This window comes from Molothrus aeneus, chromosome 16 (genome assembly GCF_037042795.1).
Source record: "Molothrus aeneus isolate 106 chromosome 16, BPBGC_Maene_1.0, whole genome shotgun sequence".
NCBI lineage: Eukaryota > Metazoa > Chordata > Aves > Passeriformes > Icteridae > Molothrus > Molothrus aeneus.
Window position 1 is genome coordinate 10,030,677 of NC_089661.1, and position 21,516 is coordinate 10,052,192.

Here is a 21,516-nt window from a genome sequence, read left to right on the forward strand (position 1 = left end):
CTGGTTTCTCTTTAGAAACTGGCTCCTCATGTGTCAGGTTGCTCTGTGCTCTATGTCCTGAACAGTGATTTATTTTACATGTGAAATAGATAGCACTACTCAAAAATTCACTATTTGTTTTGTGTGACAGTGGAAGGGTAAGAACAGTGATTGGTCATGTAGGGAAAGCTCCCACTCTGGGATTTGGCATTGCATTCCCTGGGATAACAGAGCCTCCTTTTCTCCCCTGTGTGTCTTCAGGAGGAAGTGGTGGAGGGTCTTTCTTGGGTGACCTTTTCCCCTACAGGAAAGGATAAATAAAATCTATGAGAGTTTTATCAGAGTCCATCTGCAAAGGAGAACTTTACACCATTGAGAAGTCAGCTGGATTAAAGGATCAAGATAGCTTTCTGAAATTTCAGGGCTGAGAGTTCTTTTCTGACTGTAAATATCCTATTTTGCAGGCTTATCACAAAGGAATATACCACATAATGGGTGGTAGTGAAAATTCAGCCATCAAATGATTAACTAAATAAATAATCTCCAGAAAAAACCCAACCTTAGACACGTTTCCAATGGGTTATAACTAATAGGAAATTTTTAATCATTTAAATTGGTCTTTCAGTGCGTTCTTTCTTTAATGAAATTTCCTTTTTGTGGAACTGATGGGAGGTATCACACACAGTGGTAATATATTGAGGTAGAGTCAGGGTCTTTTCTGGAAATGTTGACACCAGAGTGACTCAATTTCCCAGAAAAACACCAAAGACCTGCATAGCTTTGAGTTTATATTTACAGTGGGCATCTTAAAGGCAAGATTGGCATATTTATATACAAGTGAAGCCTTATTCTCAGTGTCTGTCCTTACATTATTGGTATTTCTAGTCTGTTCCATACCTGCGGATGAGTGAGAGGTCTGCAAAATTCTGCTGCCCATATTTGTCTTGTGAAGTTTAATGAGTGCTTTTTCACAGGGCTGTGCCAACGGAGTGAGCTCAGGGTTCTCCTGTGTCAGGGTGAAGTCCTGAGGGTGGCTGTGAAATGCTGCACCCCTGATGTCAGGAATGTTCTTTGGAAAAGGAGAACAAACACAGTAATTGTATCATTTTCCTTACCCAAGGAAAAATGAAGCCAGCCTATTCAGGAGTAAGAGCTTCTCTTTTACTGGAACCTCTGTTTCAGAACAAAATTCCAATCTGAAATAAAAAGCAGAAATATCAATGCTTCCTGCAGTCTGAAAATGAAAAAAGTGTCAGGTCAGTTCTACTGCTTCTCATTAGGACAATATCAGAATGATTATTCAAATGAATAGTTTTAATTGAAATGCCAATTTAAACTCACTTTGAACTTGTGATTTAGGTTGTGGTGTTTAATTTTTATGCTTAATTGTTAATTTCTGAGTCTATAGTGACATACACTGAAATGAATCACATTTTCAGCATTGGAGATGTTCTGATAGCCTTGCACAACAAAAGGAAAGTAAGAAAATGAATAGTTTTGATTTTTTTATTCAACTCTTAACCTGTATCTCAGACAAAGCTAACTTCACAAGCTCCTTTCTTTAGAAATAAAATATGAGGACCACAGAAAGCTTCATTCTAAAGCAGTGTCCTTGAATCCAGATGAGATGGATTGCTCGACCCTGAGGTTATTTAGGTGTCAAGTGTGTAGAAGTGGTTCTTTCTTTTCAGCTTTTGGGAAGTGTCTCTTTCCTGCCTCGGGTCTGACCCTTTTGGATCCAGTGTGGGCAGTGCCTGTGCCTGTAAGTGGAAAAAAGCAGCACCTGAGCTCTCTGGCATCTCAGCTCTGGTGGCTGTGATATCACTGGCAATGCAAGAAGCCACTGTTGTATTTAATGTCTCACTCCAGCTGTGGACAGCTTTTAAGAAATCAGTGATTTTACATTGTTAAATTCTAGTGGTGTTGAGTGGAAAAGTGAAAATGGCTCTCACTTTCCCACACCTTGATATTTTTATTTCTCTTTCTTTCTGATTGTTTCACCAAATACCTTCCACTGACTCATCCTGACCTTTCAAGGACTTGGTACTGCAGCTTCCTTTCCTCCTTAAAAAATCTTCCTGTGGTTTTGAACAATGGGATAGAAGGGGTAGCCAAGACAGCTTGGACCATTAGAGTGATCACCTGTGGCCTTTTATCACTGGTAATTTTTCTCCAGCCAAGCTGCCTATTGTTATTTGTCCCTTTCTTGTTCCCAGAGCTACAAATATAATCAGTGAGTTGGAAAGTTTTCAGGGGTGGTGGCTGTAATGAGCAGGAGCATCCTGCTTGCTTCAGGTCCAAATTTAGCCTACATGGAGCATCTTCCTGGTTTTGGCAGACTTAGACTCGTTTTGTGAATCCAAGGGGATTAAGAGTAAACGGAGTAATTACATTTAAAGTTTTTCTGCTGTTTCTCTTCAGAAAACATACCTGCAAGCCACAGCTTCACTGTGTAATGTCGAGGATCCTGACTTAACAAAATTTCATTTTCTTTTTTGACCTCAGTCGTGTTAGGACATCAAGAGGTGGTACCTGTGTACAGATTGCTACTCTGCTGATGTATTGCTTTAGGGATTGCATTTATTGGCATTAGTAAAATCTCTCTTCCTCCCAAACCATCATCCTAAGACAAAGTGAATTCAGGCTCTTCATAAAACACCTTATCTCTCACTTGTAAATTTTTACATTTTTTTACTGTGGATGGTGTTTAGAGCCCAAATTCTGCTGTGTATTTTCTTTAGGAATCTCCATATTCCACCTGCCAAACTGCAATTCAGGTTGAAATCTAACACTTTATGCATCCCCTTTCTACCACAGCTTACCCTAATGACCTTGAGGGACTGTTCATACCCTGCAAAGTCCTAGAAAACAGCATGAGGCAAAAGAGAAAATTATATGCATGGTGGCTGATTGTAATCCAATCATGTCCTCCTTTTATTTTTGTTTCTTAAAGATAATAATACCGCAAACAGGAAGCATACAGTGAATCTTTGCCTACTGAATCTGCTCCTCCAAGCCCATGAGCATAAATCAGCAATTATCAGTGGCAATTTCTTGAGAAGTGCAGGGTTTGGGGCATGTGTACAAAATTACAAGCCTGCTGCAAACAAACCTCAGGGTGGTTCCCAGAGAACCAGGGAGGCTTCTCTGACACTGAGATTACTGCCAGGCAATAGTCTGGCCACATCACTGTGTTCAGTCTTGTTGTTCTCATTGTGGTGCTTAAAAAAATTCCAAGCCCAAAAACTTAACTGACATTTTTTTGTCTGTAAGAATGTTTTTGAAAAATGCAGTAATTTCAAGGATGTGGTGCCTGGTGTGGTTATGACCTCAAGGAGGAAGAACACATGAATTTGGACTTGTGCCTCCACACATGTGCATTTCAGGAGAACTAAATATGTGTTCCAGGCAGAAGGAGAAGCAGTGACTTCCCAGCCAGCTAAATGCTTGTTTGGCCCATTCCCCATCTTCATTACAGCTGCACTTGCAGCCTGACTCTAATCCATGGTAGCTGCCTGCCAGCCCTTGGCATGAAATCTTTGCAAACAACCAGTTTCATAAATAAGTTGCTGTTTGGTACAGTTTGGTACAGTTTGGTACAGAAAGTTTCCCTTTGTGGTTTTCCTCCATCTCCTTGTTCTCTTTCTCTTTAGTCTGAGCAGCTTTGAGTCATGTTCTTATTTGGCTGTTTCCAGCTCCAATGGAATAGGTTCCAGCCTAGGAACCAGGGGAATGTCTGCCGAGAGTGATGGTGTAATTAAAAGATATACAGTGGGGTTGCACAGCAGCAGTGCAAAACTCTACAATGCTGAGAGTGAGCTCTGGGATTAAGGGTTTCTGAGTGGGTTCCTGAGTTAAGCACCTAAATTAGTGACCTGCCTTTCAAAACAAATGAGCTTCTGACAGATTTCATTGCCTATAATTCTCCTTTCAGTTTGCCTGTCACAAGAATGGGATGATTTAGCTCACTGCTGGGATAGGGCAGGGCTTGATTTGTTTGTGTTTTTTAACAATGAAATGATAGGCTGAGGTAAAAGCACTGACATGAAACTGAGGAGACCTGGATTTCACTTCTGACTCTATCACAGAGTACATGTGACCCTGGGCAGCTCATTTAACCTGTCTGTGCCATGGCTTTCAGTTGTAAGGCAGGGAAAATCCTAATTTCACACAGCTCTTTCCCTTCTAGCTCTGGTTGGGATCATCAGACCTCTCCAAGCCAGAGCAGCATTTCTCACTCTGGGTACGTTCACTCCAAGAGTGTGGGACATCAATAAAATTCTGCTCCTAGCAGGATAAAGAGCAAACCATTCCACAGAATCTCAAGGACTTGGGGCTCACTTTGCTGCTGTTTCAGTTTGCAGAAGTTTTCTTCCATATTTCCAGAAGTATTCACTGCAGTTTGCTCAGGCTTTTTCAGTGCCTTATTGGAATGTGTTTGAGAAGCAGAAAAGATGAGCATGCTCCAGTGCTGGGTTTTTAAAATCCTCTGCACCTCCATTTCCCCCATTAGACAGAGAAATTTCCATGGCTACTCTGCAACAAGCTCTCAACACTGCTCTAAAATGCCAGTACTTTTTTTTGCTGTTATTTTCTTCTTTAGGGTTTTCTTAAGTTTGGAGCCTTCATTTAATCAAATAAAACTTGTGTGTTCACAGATGACCTTGTTAAGTATTTTTAATTAAAAAGAATAGCTTTTCTTTTTTTTTCCCCCCTGGGAAAGGACTTTGTGACTTATTCCCAACTGAGCGTTCTTATTTTCCTAGACAATATTTTATTTACAGACACCACATAAATGATTTGCCTTGCTTTGACATTTCCCAGCTAGCTAAAAGAAAGCCACCTTTTGCTATTTTTTCAGTGGGGGCCTTGATATCAGAGGGCTCCTTTCTCTGCCTGTTTGTGGTTTATGGTGATTCTTTGTTTAGTCAGAATATTTTTTCCAAGTCAGGAAAAAGAATCACTTATTGACCTGACTTTTATTGCTGCTCTGAGCCAAACACCACCCATAAATTGAGCATCCTCTTTTATCTGAATGAAATGCTATAAATTCTATTAAACATTTTACCATTTCTCTCTCTTGCAAGAATGTTGGAGTGTCATCCAACCCAGAGGAATAGTTTCATTTTTGTTATTAAATAATCTGGTCCTGTTCTTTATCAATCTCTATTTTAAATGAGTTTGGCTAAATTAAATGGCTCTTTATTGTGGCTGGCAAGACAGAATGGTTTAGTGCTCTGGCCTTTTATCTCTGGAGACCTGAAGGCCATGCTTTTGGTCCAGATAAGGCTGCTTTGCACCTCTGAAGCACCATAAAGTGACATTCAGCAGCCTCAGAGGACTGTCAGCAGAATCCTTTATAGCTGGAGAGCCCTTCACAGAGACTCTCAGCAAAGTTCCTTCCCAATCACTGCATTGTACTCCTACAGTGCAGAAAGATGGCTGGAAAACTCTTATGCTCAAGAGCAGCATCTTGTGCTGATTTCCTGCTGCAGGTCCCAGACAATCAATTTGGATTTATCTGAGCCTGGTGGGTCTGGCCATGTCACAGGGCCAGGCTGCACTTTGCTCTGAGAGCAAACTTAGGCACAAACTTACACTGCTGCCTTTCAGCCCCAGGGGTGACCACACCTGCAGCCTTGGGCAAGGGCTGCAAGTCCACCCTGGCAGAACTGTCCTTGGCTTTTATTACTTTGCCCTACTCTAACTCATTTTTAGAGGGTAATACATTTATTTATACATCTTGGGCCCAGTTCAGCATTCTCTGGTGGTGCTGAGGGTTCTGCACATCAGCACATGCCAAACAGAGATGGGTTTTGTAGTGTCTATGGGAGGAGAACATGGTTCTGGTGGAACTTTACAGCAGGAGTGTTGTACCCAACTTTGCCCAAATGCTTGTAAAACTAGAGTGCTTGTGAGAAGAGCTGCATTGCTCAGCCCCACAGGGTCTGTCTGCTGCTGTCTATTTTTTGAACTTTTGCAATTACTTTAACAGTCTCCTGTGGTTTGATGAAAAGGCAGTGACTTTCAGGATTTTCATTTCTGTAAGTTCCAATAAGGAAGTTATTTTGGTAACGAAGGAGTAGAAAAGCTTTAAGAAGTGGTTGCAGAATGAAAGAGAATTGGCTGGCAAGAAAAACAAACCTTCAGGAATCTAAGGGAGATCTAGATGTAGTTGGCAGAGATGCATAAAGTGACATTGGCTGCTGCTGTACTCCGGTTAGTGAATCTGCACGTGGTTGCAGGCAGACCTGTGTTGATCTGAGAACCCTTTCAAACCCACACCTTTGGCTGCTTCCCTGGGGATCTGGCTTTACTGTAATGTTCATGGGAGCCTGGGAATTGGATTTTACCAGCCTTGCTGTTAATCATGAAAAAAATTCTACATTTTCCTGTCCCATAATAACCCCTGCAAGAGTTACAGAGCAGGAGCAGAACTACCTTAGGTGCCATTGCAGCAGCTGAACACTGGCTGTAACAGGGTTCTGTGAGGAAGCAATTGGATTTACACCATGCTGATACTGCAGCATGTGACAGGGACTGCAGGAGCCCCCAGCTTTGCAAACCTGGACTTTCAGAGAAGCTCAGAACTTTTGACTTCTTTCCTTTAACTTGCTGTAGGTGCACTTCTCTCTGCTGGACTCTGCTGAACTCAGCTGAGCTAATCTGAGGCAGCACTGTGTGCTCCTATTCTCATCTAGAGAACCAAAGCTTTAGAGGCCAATTTCTGATTTAATAAAAAAAAACAGAAAAGAAGAAAAAAAAATAAAGAAGGGAAAAGGAAAACAAAAGAACTTGCTGTCGCAGAACAGTCTCAATGAACTTTCTAGCTGTCATCATAATAACTTCTATTGCATTATATTTGGAATTTTGTTAGGTTCTACTCTGGCACTGATTCACCTAGACAGTGAGAGAGTATTAAGACCAGCTTATCAAATAGTTGCAGTAATAAAATATTTCCTGCCTTTCTGTGAAGAGCTTTATAGAATTAGGGGAGAGGAAGAAGTACAGCTGACAAGGGCTTCATGATGCTTCATAGCCCAAGTGCTTTTTGCATGTTTTTCTATTTCACAGTTTGTATTGGATTTCACAGATAAAAGACTAATCTTGTTGCTTTTTTGGCATAATTTGTTTTGTCTGCTTCATGCAACTAGGTGATTTAAATGGTCCACAAGTGAGAGATACCTTGGGGAAAAAACTTAGTTTTCTACTTCATATTATTCAGACTCTAAAGCTCAAAGTAATTGAATCTCTATTCAGAAATGAAGATTGAGTATTTTTGTTTTAAATTTAAGTGTCTATATAAACATGATGCCTCAGGGCTTTGCTGATTTATAATGTGTGTGATTTGAAGGGTGCCTTAGTGGCTTCAGCAGAACCCTTTTCATTTTATTAGTCTTTGGGAACAAAATATGCTGCACATAATTCTTTTCTTTCCTGCTCTATAATACAGCTAATGCTCTTTTCTGTCATGATCCTGTATAATGCTATTAGCCAAGCAGCTGTTCTGTACCTCAGACACACGAAAAAACACCTCCCAATATTGGTTCCTCCATGCACTAATGATAATCTCCATGCAGTTTCCCCCCTCTTTTTGTGTTTTTCTGCTTTTCTTGTGTTTTTCTCCTTTCCCCTGCAGCCTCTCAGCCAGGTGTCTCCAGCCTAAAGGCCATAATAAGGGGTGAGCTGATGGTTCCAGAGCCTGCTGCTGTCACAGCTCCTTGGGAGCTCCCTGGTGTCACTGGGCTCAGCAGGATGGAGATGGAGCCTGTCCCCCTGCAAAGGCACAACCTGGGGGCTCTGTGTGTCCCACTGGCTCCTGTGGCTCTGCAGGGGGACACATCCCCTTCCCAGGGTGTGCTTAGTGCAGGTTCAGGGGTGTGAAGTTGAGGGATTTCCCTCATCCCTTTTGTGTGGTGGAGCCCCAGGTAACAGAGCTCAGGTGATGCCTCCCATGGGAGAAGTGGCTGAGGCAGCAGCATGGTTTGATATTTCCAGCCAGATGTGTTGTGGCTTAATCTGTGCCAGATGTTTCCAGGCACAATCAGTTCAAAACATGTTCCTTTGAGTTAAAAACCAGGACAGGTAGGAGAGAGTGACAGCTGGAGTGACCACTGAAAAATCCTGGTGGCACCCAGTGAATCCTGCCTCCCGAATGAGCTGTCCAGTTCAATTTTCATTTGAGACCCAAAATACAGCTTGAAAGTCGCAGAATTGCCAATTTTAAGATGAGAGCTATCTCAGTGTGACTCTGATCACTTTTCATGAGCCCCTATGTTTCTGTGAGAACCTCTTCAGCCAGAGGTCAGTCCTTTGCAAGGCAGTCCAGCGCTGAAATTTGGAATGACCACAATCTCATAAATGCAGCAGTTTATGTACTGTAATCTGAAGGTGAGACCACAGTCATGCTTGAAGAACTTTGTTTTCCTTGGGAGGCTGCAGTAAATGTGTTTAGTTTGGCTTTTTGGTGGCAGTGTATTCTGTTGATGTGCAGTGGAGTGAGGAGTTAGACTGGGATAAGTGCTCTTAATATTGGTTTCTATTTGGGAGTTTATTCTTGTCAGTCAGGCAAGGACAGTGGAGAGAATCATCTATAGCTTGGTATATTTACACAGCTATAAATCCCTCAACTTCTGCAGAAATGCAGCCTGTATGAATTGAGTCAGTTCTTTTAAATTTTATTTAATTTTTAAGATTTTGACTTGCTTAATGGCCATTGATATATGAGCTGGCCTCCTTTTGTGTGCAGGAGGCAACAGCCCTTTGGCACAGTAAAAGCTTCATATATTTCAAAAACCTGTGGCTTCTGTAGAAGAATGTTCATTCTGTACAGAACTGACAGGAAAATTGGCTTTAAAATTGTTCAAATTATTTGAGAGTGGTGTTTTCCTTGCTTGTACTTAGATCCCAGTGTAACAGGTCCCTTAGAAAAACCTAAGACAGTGAGACTTGGCTTTAGACAAGGTGGTACTGGCACTTCCACTGGCATTTTTTAGCCTGGACTGAAATTATTTCTGTTTAAAGGAGTTATAAATTTGTGTGTCTGCTGGTAAACTGTTACCCAGCTCTCTTCTCAAGCTCTATGTAAGAGTGCACAGAGGATCACACAGAGAGGAGCAGGTGTTTTTGTTGTTTTTTGCTGGAACCAGGACTGTTGTGTGTGAGTCTGTTTTGCACCAAAGGAACATGTTGGCACCTGCAAATTCTGATGGAATTTACAAAGTCTAATCCTGTTTTGCTCCAGTTGATGCACAGATGCTGAACCATGCAAGCACAGGCTCTTTGTGTGGGGCAGAGCTTTTCCTGGCCAAAAGGGAGTGTTAGCATTGGACAGATGAACCCTGTAAATCACATTTTTAACCTGAACTCTTTGTCCGTGTCCCACACATCCCTCAGGCCACTGGCTATGAATTATCCCACGCTGCTCAGCCTATTCTTATCCCTGGGCTTTCCTCATCTTCACATTTATGTAATTGCATGTTACCTAAATACAATGTACACGTCAGGAAGAAGGTTTATTTTTTATTTTGGCTACTGTTTAATTTCCTAGTGTGCTGCTGGTTTCCTCAAGAGCCATGGGATAACATCTGGGGCACAATATGTACTCCCAACAGATCAATAGGGGTATATGTGCCTTTAATTCCTTAGAAAATAAACATTTTGTTTATCTTTTCCTGGAGCAGCCTCTTTTCCACTGAGAACAAATATAATTTGTCAAACTACTAATATTCTTCTCATGCCCAAGTAAACAGAACAGATTAATTTATAGTATTTCTTGCTCTGAATACTTCTGGGAGGCATTTGGACAGTCAGTAGTATTCCCACTTCTGCCAACTTCATAAGTGAAAAGAAAAAGAAAGAAAGGAAATTCTGTCAATTAAAGAAAAATTATTGTGGCTAAAATCTGTGAGGTCAATGAATAATTTTTAAAATCCACTTTTACATTAGTTATATGAGTTTTTTACTTTGCCTTGAGTTCCAGTTCCACTTTTCAGTTTCAGGAAGATAAATCCTCCATCCAACTCTGGCCCTGCTTTCCAGCAGCACAGCTTTTATAGAAAGGGGAAATTGCTTACCAGAATTAGGATAAAAATGCTAAAATTTCCCATTCTGATAGAGTGATCTCTGGAGTAGACTCACAGGAAGACAGATGGTATTTCCTACTGAATCCTGGATATGGGTAACCTCTCTACTCCTCCTGCCCCAAGAATTTTGGTTTCTTTCTGGTGGAAGACAGGTGGTGTGGCAAAAAGAATGAATGACATCCCTAGAATGCCAAAGTTGGTAAACTGATGTGATTTTCCCAATGTCTTTGAAGGCATTTGTGGCAGAGCAGGGAATTGCTTTGGATCTTGTGAGTTCCAATATTTGGTGGCCTTTTCTGAAGATATTCCTTTTTAAATTTCTTTTTCTCCCCCCTCTTTTCTTGTTCTTTCTTGACCAATTATCTTTGGCAGTTTGGCAGCATCCCAGATATATTCTGATAGACATCAGAGAACTAACTAAAAATTAAATTAATACAATTACAAAACCAGTCAAGCATTTCAGTGACAATCAGAAAAGGTGTGGGGGGAAAAAACAACCAAACCTCAGACTGCTTCTAAAATAAAAAACATCATTATTCATGAGCCATTGCTGGACTTTTTGTTCTCCTATCTGATTTATTTATTTTTAAATAGCTTTGAAGAAGGAAGAAAATAGGGTCAGAGCTGCAATGCAAAATGACAAGTGTTTGGTTTGTTATTGGTTCCAGCTAATAAATGTGAATATTGCTGTGAGTCTCTTTCAAACTGTGGGCATAAAAACTGAAATTTCATTCAAGCTAAATGAGGGTGCAGTGAGAAACATCTTTATTTAGTGAGGGGTGAAAGAATAGAGGCTGCCTCCAGAAGCATAGAATGGTGAACCACAGAGAAGTAGATTCAAGCACTTCCTCAGATTAGTAGAGCATGCTGAGAGATTGAAGTACTGGAAATGAGGAGAATATTTTTAAGGAAGAAAGCAGGACCAGAAAAACTGAGGAGATGATGAGAATAAGCATTTCTACCACTGGGAGCATCCGATTGAGGAATAAGATGATAGATATTCTTCTTGCAAGGAAATAGGGTGTTATTGCTTCCTTATTAAAAAAAAAAAAAAAAGAATAAAAAGCAAAATAAGATTGCATGGAAAAAAAACCAGGTCTTATCTCCATCTTATCTCCATCACTTGTTTCTTTTTTGGATATGGATGACAGCTCAGGTTTGCCTCAGTGCTCAGGTGAAAAGAGGTAATGAGATCCATATTTTGGGCTGAGTCCCAGCTAACACAAGTGAGCACAACTGTCTGCTCTTGACCCTTGGTAAGGACAAGATGTGCAGAAGCAAGTGGGAAAGGTGATTGAGTTCTCTCCTCAGTTTAGGGCAAATTAGATGTCATTTGACACAGGATGGCTTCCAATTCTGACATATTTTACTGTCAAAAAAGTGATGCAAGGATGAAAATAGAACTGCTGGAAAGAAAGAATGTTCATCCCTCTTCTGACCAAGCTGCAGAAAACAGGATAATTATAGGTGTGTGGGGGATGAGAACCTTCTGAACTTTGCCATTTTCCCTGTAAACACTGAGCCCACTGAGACTCATCCAAGCTCTGTCAAGTAAAGAGTGGAAGTCCATTTCTGTGGCCTAATGAGAGAGGATGATGCTCATGGGGTTTTTTAGTAGGTTTTTTTTTTTTAAACTCTTTTTCCTTCTGGATTCTATGTCAGTGTGTATTAAAATACATGAATTAAAATTGTGCCTGTGTATCAAAAATTTCTTCCTGTAACATCAGGCTCACAGCTAACCACATCTCATCTCTAGGAAGGGTTTGGGTTTCCTCATCTTTTCTTTTTCAGACTAAAGAGAGCAACCATTCTGCTTTTGCAAAGCTTTATGTATAATAAATATGACATGCTGATTATAAATGTATAGTGCCACCACAGTAAATTTCACTCAGACATGGCAAATAAAACAATAGTAAATTACCTAGGTAGTGATTTGCTGACAGAATTTTGTTTGGTGGTTGCTGTTTCAGTGACTATAAATTCCAGACCCACAGTAACTTTCTACCATTAGCATCCCACATTCTGCAGTTATTTTGCATGGTTTATGGTGTCAGTGTTGTTTCCTACTCAACTGCATACCAGCTAATTTAACTTAGATAAATGAGCTGAAATCAGAACATAGCGTGACTGTGGCCCTAATGGATTTATTTTTATTAAAAAAGGGGAAAACAGAAAATTCTGAACCCATGAAACACATTTTCAGTGTATGCAGTTAGCTGCAGGCTGCAGGGACACCCTTGAAGAAGGTGCTGTGCAAGTTACCCATGGCTTTTGTCACTTCTCACTCAGTGTGTGCCATATGGGAGCACTCAGCAGAGGTTTGTGGGGAGGTAAACATCATCTTTCTGCAGCAGCTCAGCCATGGAGCAAGGTCTGACAGGCAGCCCTGCTTGGATTTGCCTGCAGAGCTGAACTTCAGCCTGAAACCCCTCCTTGCCCACTCAGCCTCCTGCCCTCCACGATTCGCTTTGCTGAGTGTTTTAGTTTTGTGGAGTGGGGGGATGAAGTGATCTCTGTGCTGAGCTGCCTTTCCCCACTGGAGTCTGTTCTAATGTCACATCTCCCAGGTTAAATTTTGACTTTGTCTGCTCGCAGCGTGAGCTGTGATTTGGCTGAGGCACGCCCCTGTCGCCAGTTCTTGCAAACACCCCAGATTTCTTGCAAGCTCCAACACACCTCAGAGGAATGATAAAGTCTGGAAGATGGGTCTGGTGAATTGTTCTGTGTTTGAGGGCCCTGCTTGTCTTTATTTCTGTGAACCTCAGGCAGCAGCTTCCACCCCACATGGGGAAAAGTTGCTTGTATGGCATCGGGCTGATGTTGGGGTGACAAGGAGCTGCTGGGAGCAAAAGTTTGCTAAACCAGCACTGCTGCCAAAGAAATTGTGCAAAATATTTGGCTCTGATTTATGATAAGGTAGCAAAATGCTCTGGGCATTCATCAATTAGAAAAACACCCTGATTTAGATTCATCTGCTTTTTGAGCAGTTCTTAGACAGCTCTGATGAGTCTATAGTGCACAAACTCTTGTAAGAGATGCTCAACTCCTATTTCATGTGTTATCCATGCTTTGTGTCTGAAGTGTTCCCCTCAAATCCCATTAAATCACAGTCTATGTGCCAACATTCTTCTCAATTTTCTGACCTTTTCAAGCAAGTTAAAAAGGCACACATAGGCATCTCTTTAGCCACATTTTTCTGTTGATAAGAATTTTGAGTGCTCATCTAACATTTTTCAACTTCAAAGCTCTTCAGAAGTGAGGGGTCTGATCCAAAGTCCATTGAAATAAATGAACAGTCTTTCTGCTGGCTTCACAGGGACTCGAGCAGTAAATTGTGCTCCTAGTCCTGTCATTTCCCCCCATGTATTCTCTGAATCCCTGCTATCTTTTGCACCTACTTCAGTTTTAGGTTCTGAGTAGTCTCTCTCCTGCTGTGCTCCTGTTTGCCAGTGGCATAATGAGACCATTTCTGGGAGTAGCTTTCTGAGAGATGCTCGAATCTGGGATATGCGTAAGCCCTTTGTAACTGTAAAATAAATCTTTATATGTGAGCTTCCAGCCTGGCATTCACAGTAATTTATTCAGATGAGATGGCAATCAGGTCTCTATTTTGGTAGCAAAACCAGCTCTCTGATTTTCCTGGTGGTTCCATGGTTCTTTCTAAGCCCTTCTCACTGTTAGAGAGCTCCATTCCTCCTGGCAACAGCCTGCATGGGGAATTCCACTTCTTTAAGGACTATTGCAGGTTTTATCCCTGTGAAACTATTTCAAGGGTCCTAAAACCCTTTGCTGCCCACAGCCTGGTCAGGAAGGATCCTGCATCCTCTGTGCAAGGATGTAGGTGGAGATTGTTCATTTAACAGCTCTGCTTTGGCTTTAACAGCTCCTCCACGTTAGTATCCTTCGTAACTCCTGGTTTTCTTTTGCACCTTTGCATCTTTCTGGCAGATTTTGCTTTCTCTGTGCTGCAGAATGCCTTTGCATTAGTTCTTCCCCCATTCATGTTTTCTCTTTCATGTTTGTTACATACATTTTTCCCCCTGTGCTTTATCAGCTTTCCCTTCTATTAATTTATTCATTCCCATTGTTTTTCCTCTTCTCCCTACAGGATACTCTGCTTCTGCAGAGGTGAGGGAGCATTGTCAGCTGCCAGAGTGAAGGCAGGTGGTCAGCAGGGATTGCTGATATCAAAAATGGTCCTCCTTCAGTCTATTAGCAATTGCTGTTGCTGCTTTCATTGCTTTTTCTGCAAGCTGGAGCCACTGGAGACCTTTGTGTGACAGTCAGTGAGTTTGACTCACAGATCCAGGAGCTCCTTGGGCACCAGGATTCTGATTTACCTCATTGCTTTGAGTGTTTTTGAGCGCTCTCAAGCCCACATTTAAGTACACAGGAAGTGCTTTTACGTGCCTGTGTAACCTTCTGTTCTTATTGCTAGGCTTTTCATTACCTCCAATTATCTGTCTTTTCATTAGGCTGGGGCTTGCATTAAATTATCACTCTGTTCTTCTTACTCCTGCTCTTGAATTCCTACTCAATTCACATTTTTCTTCCTCCTTGAACAGCATGACCACTTAGATCTGCTATAACATAAGTTGGAAAACTGTCCTCACCTTGCTGTTGCAATTTGATAATTCAGCAGCTGGATTATCTCAAATTCCCTGCTTTTCTATAAGGAAAGGAGATTCTGCCAGAGCAGCCAGATTGCCTCTGGCTTGTTTGCTTTCCTCACAAGTATCTTGGCACTGTCTCCCATGTCCCTTTCTTTGAGCTGGTGTTGAGTCTGGATTTATTACAAACAAGATGCAGGTTTTATTTAGCAGCCAGTGATTAATCATTAGAGCATGCTGCTGATGGGAATCCTCATCCTGGAGAGTGAATGTGGATCTGGGGGTTTAACAGTGCCTTCTCTGGGTGAAATCCAGAGAATCTGGGGGTTTAACAGTGCCTTCTCTGGGTGAAATCCAGTGTTGGTTGTTCCATGAATCATCACTGTAAGACCATCCTGACTCTTTGATGCACTGTGGGATGTGTTATTCTGTGTCCAGTGGAAGGGATGGTGTAAAATCTGGGGCTCCTAACTCTGTCAGAGCCGTGTATCTGATGCATCTTCAAGGCTCCATGAGCTTCCTGGTTTTCCTTAACACACAGCTTAACGATCACCATCTTCCACGTGGTGTCTAACAAAATGTTCTAGGGGAAAAAATACTTCAAGGAAATGATAAACTGTGAAAATCATATGTTTGACTTTATAGAACCCAGTCATAAACAGCACAGACTATCAAGTGCTTGACTCTAGGGTTGAAAAAGATAAGTATTTCACTCCACATTCTTGTTTTCAGCAATTCTTGCTCATTTGTTAAATGAGGACTGTTCTATGTGCTGCTAATGTGTTTGAAAATAATTTAATGTTGTATTTTGGTTGTAATTCATGTTTCTTGCAGCTGCCAGCAGTTTTAGATCTGTGTATAGAGAACTAGATATTATACATCAGTTCTTTTGGGGCCAAGTTTGGCAGGGAAAGAATCTGCATAAAAATAGTGAAGATGGCAGTTACTGGTGCAATTATTGGGTAAGAAGCAGTGATAGATTATGGAGGTATTTTATAGCCTTTAGTTTTTCTCTCATTCATCCTAATGATCAATCTGAAAAGCTATACATCTCTTTCTTCCACCACACCTCTCCTTGATACTCTAGTAAAGAAATAGGATTTTTCTAAAGGCAATTTTCTCCCAAGAAACAGCACAGACCATTTCCTTTTGGACTTCATTGCTCACAGAAAATTTTCACCTAGGTAATTTCAACAGCAAATTGAAGAGTTTATGGCAGAAAAAATGAAAGCGATTAGTTTTCTGATTAAATTCACCTTGGTATTAAGAAGCAGGTGAGTATTTTCTGTTTCCATGTGCATTCAGATGGAACAGACCTGGTAGAACAATGGGAAAGGCCTTGGTACAGAAAATAATAAAAAAGTAATTGGTTCTTCTGTGTTTTCAATAACTGTCCTGGGTTACTGTGTCCTTTGGGGAAACAAACACATCTGTCCAATGCACATGTCATTGTTATCACCGGGCTCTGTGAGGGAGTATTAGATATGTGATGAATTTGTTTTTGCTTACTCTGATTTGATAACCAGCACTGCATTTACAAGCACCCCACATCTGGTGCTGTTGCTGACACTGGTGCTGTGAAGCTCTGGGGGTGCTTCTCTGCAGATCTGAGCAAGAATCATCTGTGTTATTCAGAAGGTAAATAGTGCTGGAGTGAATGTGTGAGTTAAATCATACCTTGAGCAAGGGGAAACATCATCTGCTCCTTGAGGAGTAGTTCCTTGGGCTCTAAGGTGTCCCTTTTACTGGCAATTATTTGCTCTCCTTTCTCTCCAGGAGAAGGAGTAGGATGATGAATGTCCTGTCACAGCCCCAGGTGTGGATGTGCTCCTTCACATCCAGTGAAAGGATATTTATATATATATATAATCCAGGGTCTGCATTTCCTCTGCCCCTGTCAACCTCTCCTCCTCAGCTGCTGACCCGTGGAGAGGATGTGAAGGAGGAAATTCAGCCTCTCAGTGCCTGGGCAGGTCTATTATTCATGTCAAAACCCTGGTCTTAAAATGTGGTACCTTAAAGTTGGGAGCAGTAGGAAGTTCCAAGTGGTTTGACCCTGTAAGAGGTGATAGCTGGTGGGATGGAGCTTCATCTTGGCAGCATCATCATGGTAGAGTGAAGGATGACAGAGTGTATTGCAGTGACTGGGTGAGGAACACTGATTTAAGCTTCAGTCCTTGTTCCTTCAGCGTTTTCTTGGGTTGAATTTGCTTTTCTCAGGTGTTTGCTTTGTGCTTGCATTCCCTTTGATGAAAACACAGTTTTGTCCAACTGAAATAGTTTGTTGTTTCCACTGGCACGGAGATAATTAGTTGCTGGTTCACAGAACCAGAAGTGGGTATTGCCCTTGTGTACTGAAATGGAGAGTGATGATAATTTTCAGAACAATAATTTAATTTGCATGGCTTTGGTAGTGAAAGCAGCCCAGGTGTTTGTTGTTAGGCTATTGCCTGAAGGAAAACCCACGATTTCTTGTTCAGTGCTTTAGATTTAAGGGTTTTTTGTGCCTCTGGACTTTACTGACTCAGTCTGAAGGCCTTTGGAAGGCCTGATGCTCTAGGGCCTAAAAGGGAGTAAAATTTGGACAGAGGTCTGAATCATTGACAAAGGCTTGTAGCCTGAAACTTGTATGTTTTCTGCAAACTGTATTTGTCCAATGAAAATTGACCACATTCCTACAAACTCTGTCCTATCCTATCTGAACAGACATTCAGAGATATGTCTGTTCATATCCTATCTGAACAGACATTCAGAGATATGTCTGTTCATATCTCTGAACCCTATTGCAGAGTTCATGTTTAGTGTAAGGGGAGCAGCCCTAGACTGTTCTACATCACAACCACCATCTACAGTGATTTAGTAACATTTAGACAAAATGTTCTTTGAGGTTGTCAAGTCAAACCGAGGAACAAGGAGAGGCATTTTCTGTTTTGATGACTCTTCTGATTGCTCCTGTTATTTTGTATAGTTTTTTTTTTAACCATTTATCAAAATATTGGCATTCTTGACTGAGGTGTGAGAAAGGCATCTCTCCTGTCACATATTTGTTACTTTTGGAAGATGGCCCTTCACTTTAATCCTGGCCTCACCTGGAGCATACTGCTTCCTGAGAAACCATCTTATCCATCATCTGACATGAGATTTTTTAGGGTCAGATGTGAAATGACCCCACAAAATGCATCATCTGACCTGTTTTGATGTGGTGTGACATATGTCATAAAATTTGCTACTTTTTCTGCTGCAGGTACAGGCATTTTAAGGGTATTTTACCTGCATTACCCATGAGGCAGCAGTTTAGCCTGTTTGCTGACAGTACACATTACTTTTGGGATTTTAAGCATATGTCGAGTTTCCACTCTGCTTTAGGAAGTCTGGGGGATTCTTAGGGATATATTTGCAGTATGATTTCTAGGGATCTCTTGCACACCTATTTCTGTCAAGGGAGTTATTTTTTTGTCATTGTGTTCATCCTGTGAAAGATGAGCCAGTATTCACCAGACAAGGTTTTATGTTGCAGTTTGGCTTTAGACTCTTTAAAAATCATAAAGCAGAGAAGCAAAAGGGGGGGATAAAACCTCCCAACCTTCACCACTTTATTTGCAAAATTAATTCTACATATGTGCATTTTTTAAAAACTGCTTTTGCATTGGGCAAATCATAAGAATGTCTAACAAAGCTTTTTAAGGAGAAAAGAAAAAAGAACACCAAGATAACAGCTTAATCTGGATGTTTTCCATTGCAAATTCAAGACCCCCAAACACTCTCATATGTAGGACTCTGATCTCTGTTGCAGTAGCAGTTTCTGACCTAATGGAGATTTTGAAATCCCTGCTTGTTCAACATCACTTATTCTAAAAGATACCCTGTTCTTATCAAGTTTAAATTCAAGATTATGTGAGGCAGGGACTCACACTGATGCCTTTGCAGTGCCTAAAAAATTAGAATCTTGATCTTTGATCTCTTATGTGACACTGCAATAAAGATTAAAAAAAAATTACTTAGCGGGAAAAAATGAAAAATAGTCATGGCAAGAAATTCACCCCGCAATCACCAGCACTATCCACCTTTCAGCCTTTACAGCTCTATAGCTGTGACAATAATGTGCACCTCCACAAATCCAGTAATTTCACTCCCATCTTTCAACAGCTCAGCCCATACTAATTTAAGTTTCACCAAAATTTAGACACAAACTCATCTGCTAGCTGAGAGTCCTGTGAAAGTGGGTCCAAACATTTCCAAATATATTTGGGCTCTCAATGAGTCCTGTCTGAGTTATGACAGCAAAACTGCAAACCCAGATGAGCTTTGAGGAGGCTTTGGTTCACTGTGAACATTTTATTCAAGCCTGAAATCTGATGAGATGAAGCTTAGTGGGGAGGATTTTTTCCCTTCTAAAACCCTGATGAAAGTTATTTACTTGGTCTCCTGGCAAAACCCCAAGGTTCCAGGCTGCAATGCTCCTTTATTGCTCATCTCTCACCTGGAACACAAGCACAGAGGCTGCAGATTGCCTGGAGACTCCCGGAGCCAGGGCTGATGCCCCAGGCATTGGTACATGACTGGTGTGTTAAACTCCGATAGCGGAGGGGGAAAAACAAAAGAGAAAAGCAGGTGTGGCTTTCTCTGTGAGCAGCAATTTCAGCAAGATTCTTCAGGGGAATTTGGGAGTGAGCAAGAAGAGTGTGACTCTATGTTTTAGCAGTTAATAATTTGCAGGGAGTAGGAATGATTGTTCCAGTTTAAGGATAGAGTGGATTGTGGTGCAGAGCAATGGTTGGCCATAAAACCTGCCCAGAGAATTTCACGTGGTGACCAGAAAGGGCTCCCTGGAGCAAGGTGCTCTTGTTCTGCTCTGTTCCCAGGTCAGGGCCATGGGCAGGGTCTCTGGAGTGTGGGGAGGGTGGGTGTGTGCATGTGTGGGGAGGGTTTCAGCATCACTGCTGTGATGGATGCTGCAATTATTCACTGCATACAGCACCTTCTGTTCACCTTTTTGATATCAATAAAGCTAAAGAGGGATTGTGATGGATGCTGCAATTACTCACCGCACTGTGTGTACTCAGACATGTGCTTTTCACAAATTCCAGCCTTCAAAGCCCTGAACTCTGTGCAGGTGGGGTTTATTCTGGTTCCACCTCCATTTCTACAGCCGCCCAGCTGCTGGGTACTCAGCATCCCATAACTCAAGGTACCTGTTTCACTGCATCTGCACAGGCAACTGCTGGAAAAGATGAAAATCCCTTTATCTTTTAATTGCAAACCCTGCACAAAGGTGGTTCTTGTTCTGTAGCACATTGCTGGGCGCGTTTCTTTTAGTAATGACTTCTGTACCAGAAATAGCCCACATATCACATAAAGGGATGCTGCTTTTGAACTCAGCTCTGACTGAATGGCAGTCTTACAAAATTCAATGTGAATTTCTGGAATTTGTATCAGAAGTGACCTGGTACAATAGTATTTGAAATGCCCCTGCTTTGAAATATAAAATAATGTACCCCCCTTTTTGGGTCAGTCTGTCCCTCTTTAGCTTTGTTGTTATCACGAAGGTGAACAAAAGGTGCTGTATGCAGGGAATAATGCACATTTAATGAACAGGGGAAAAGCAGATGACACTTATACTGTGAGAGGTTTTTCAACAAAGTCCTTGGAAACCATATGCAAATAAAGGAACTATTTTATTGAACAGATTTTGAGTCAGCTGCAGAAGTGGACAAAGCTGATGTTTGTATCTTTGAAACAGTCATCCTGTTCCTAGGGAAAGATGCAGTAATCATGGAGAGTAGCTTGGGAGGTCAAACTATTTTGCAATATGAAGATCAGTGGGGCTGAATATTGGTGTAAACACTATTTTACAGGAAAGTTTCCAGCCTCAGCAGCTGATTGCTCTTGTGCTCTCACATTGTGCTCTGTAATTGTTGACATTAATACTTTGATCTTTGGCTTCGTGCATGAAAAGTAATTTAAATTGCCACCAACCCAAAGTGTTATCAAACAAAACAACCTTTTGTATTTTGTATCCTTGCCTATGCAGGGGCATTTGGTTTCCTGTGAAGTTTCTTTTTATGTAAATAGAGAAACCATACAAATTTAACCATAGTTTGTACCTGATAAATTATTAATCTGGCAGAAGTTGCTTGCTAAACAATTCTCTATCATACTAAAAGTGCTGCTCTGCAGTATAGTGGAGAGTTATTTCAAGCTTTTGTCTGGAGGCAAAGGAGTTCACCCCAAATTCCAAGTTAATGCATGTGGCAATACTTACAGCTGTTATAGTTTAAATGCCACCTCTGCCCACTGACTCATTTCAGCTCATGTTTTTTTGGTGGCTGCTGAAATCAGAGAATGATTGCATGAACATACCGTGATTTTTGCATCCTTGGCTTCTGTCTGTGATCTTTGACTCTTCAAGCCTTACTTGAAGGTTTCTACTTCTCAGTTAACTGCTCAAGCAACCAGCTGACATTCATTTGTCTTTGGAAGGTTTAGGAGAAGACCTTTAATCTAAAGTGGCTTTTGGAGACCTCTGAAGCTGTAAGGCTAAAGCCAAGCCAGCTGTTAATACCACTGGGCTGAAGTTGGCCCTAGAGATAACCAGCAGGACTTCAGTGCACAGCAATATTCTTGTGTTTTGCCTAAGGTCACTTTAATTACTTCAGCAACATTAATCCTAAATTAGCAAGGCTTATGTATGGCAAATGACTTATCTCTATTAAAGAGGGCATACATTTTCACCCAGCAAAATGATGATGTTTGAAAGTGATATGCTGTCAATAGGAAGGACAGAGAAAGAAAAGATTTTATTATACATTTCCTACAAGTGGGCATTTGAAAGTTATCCTTTC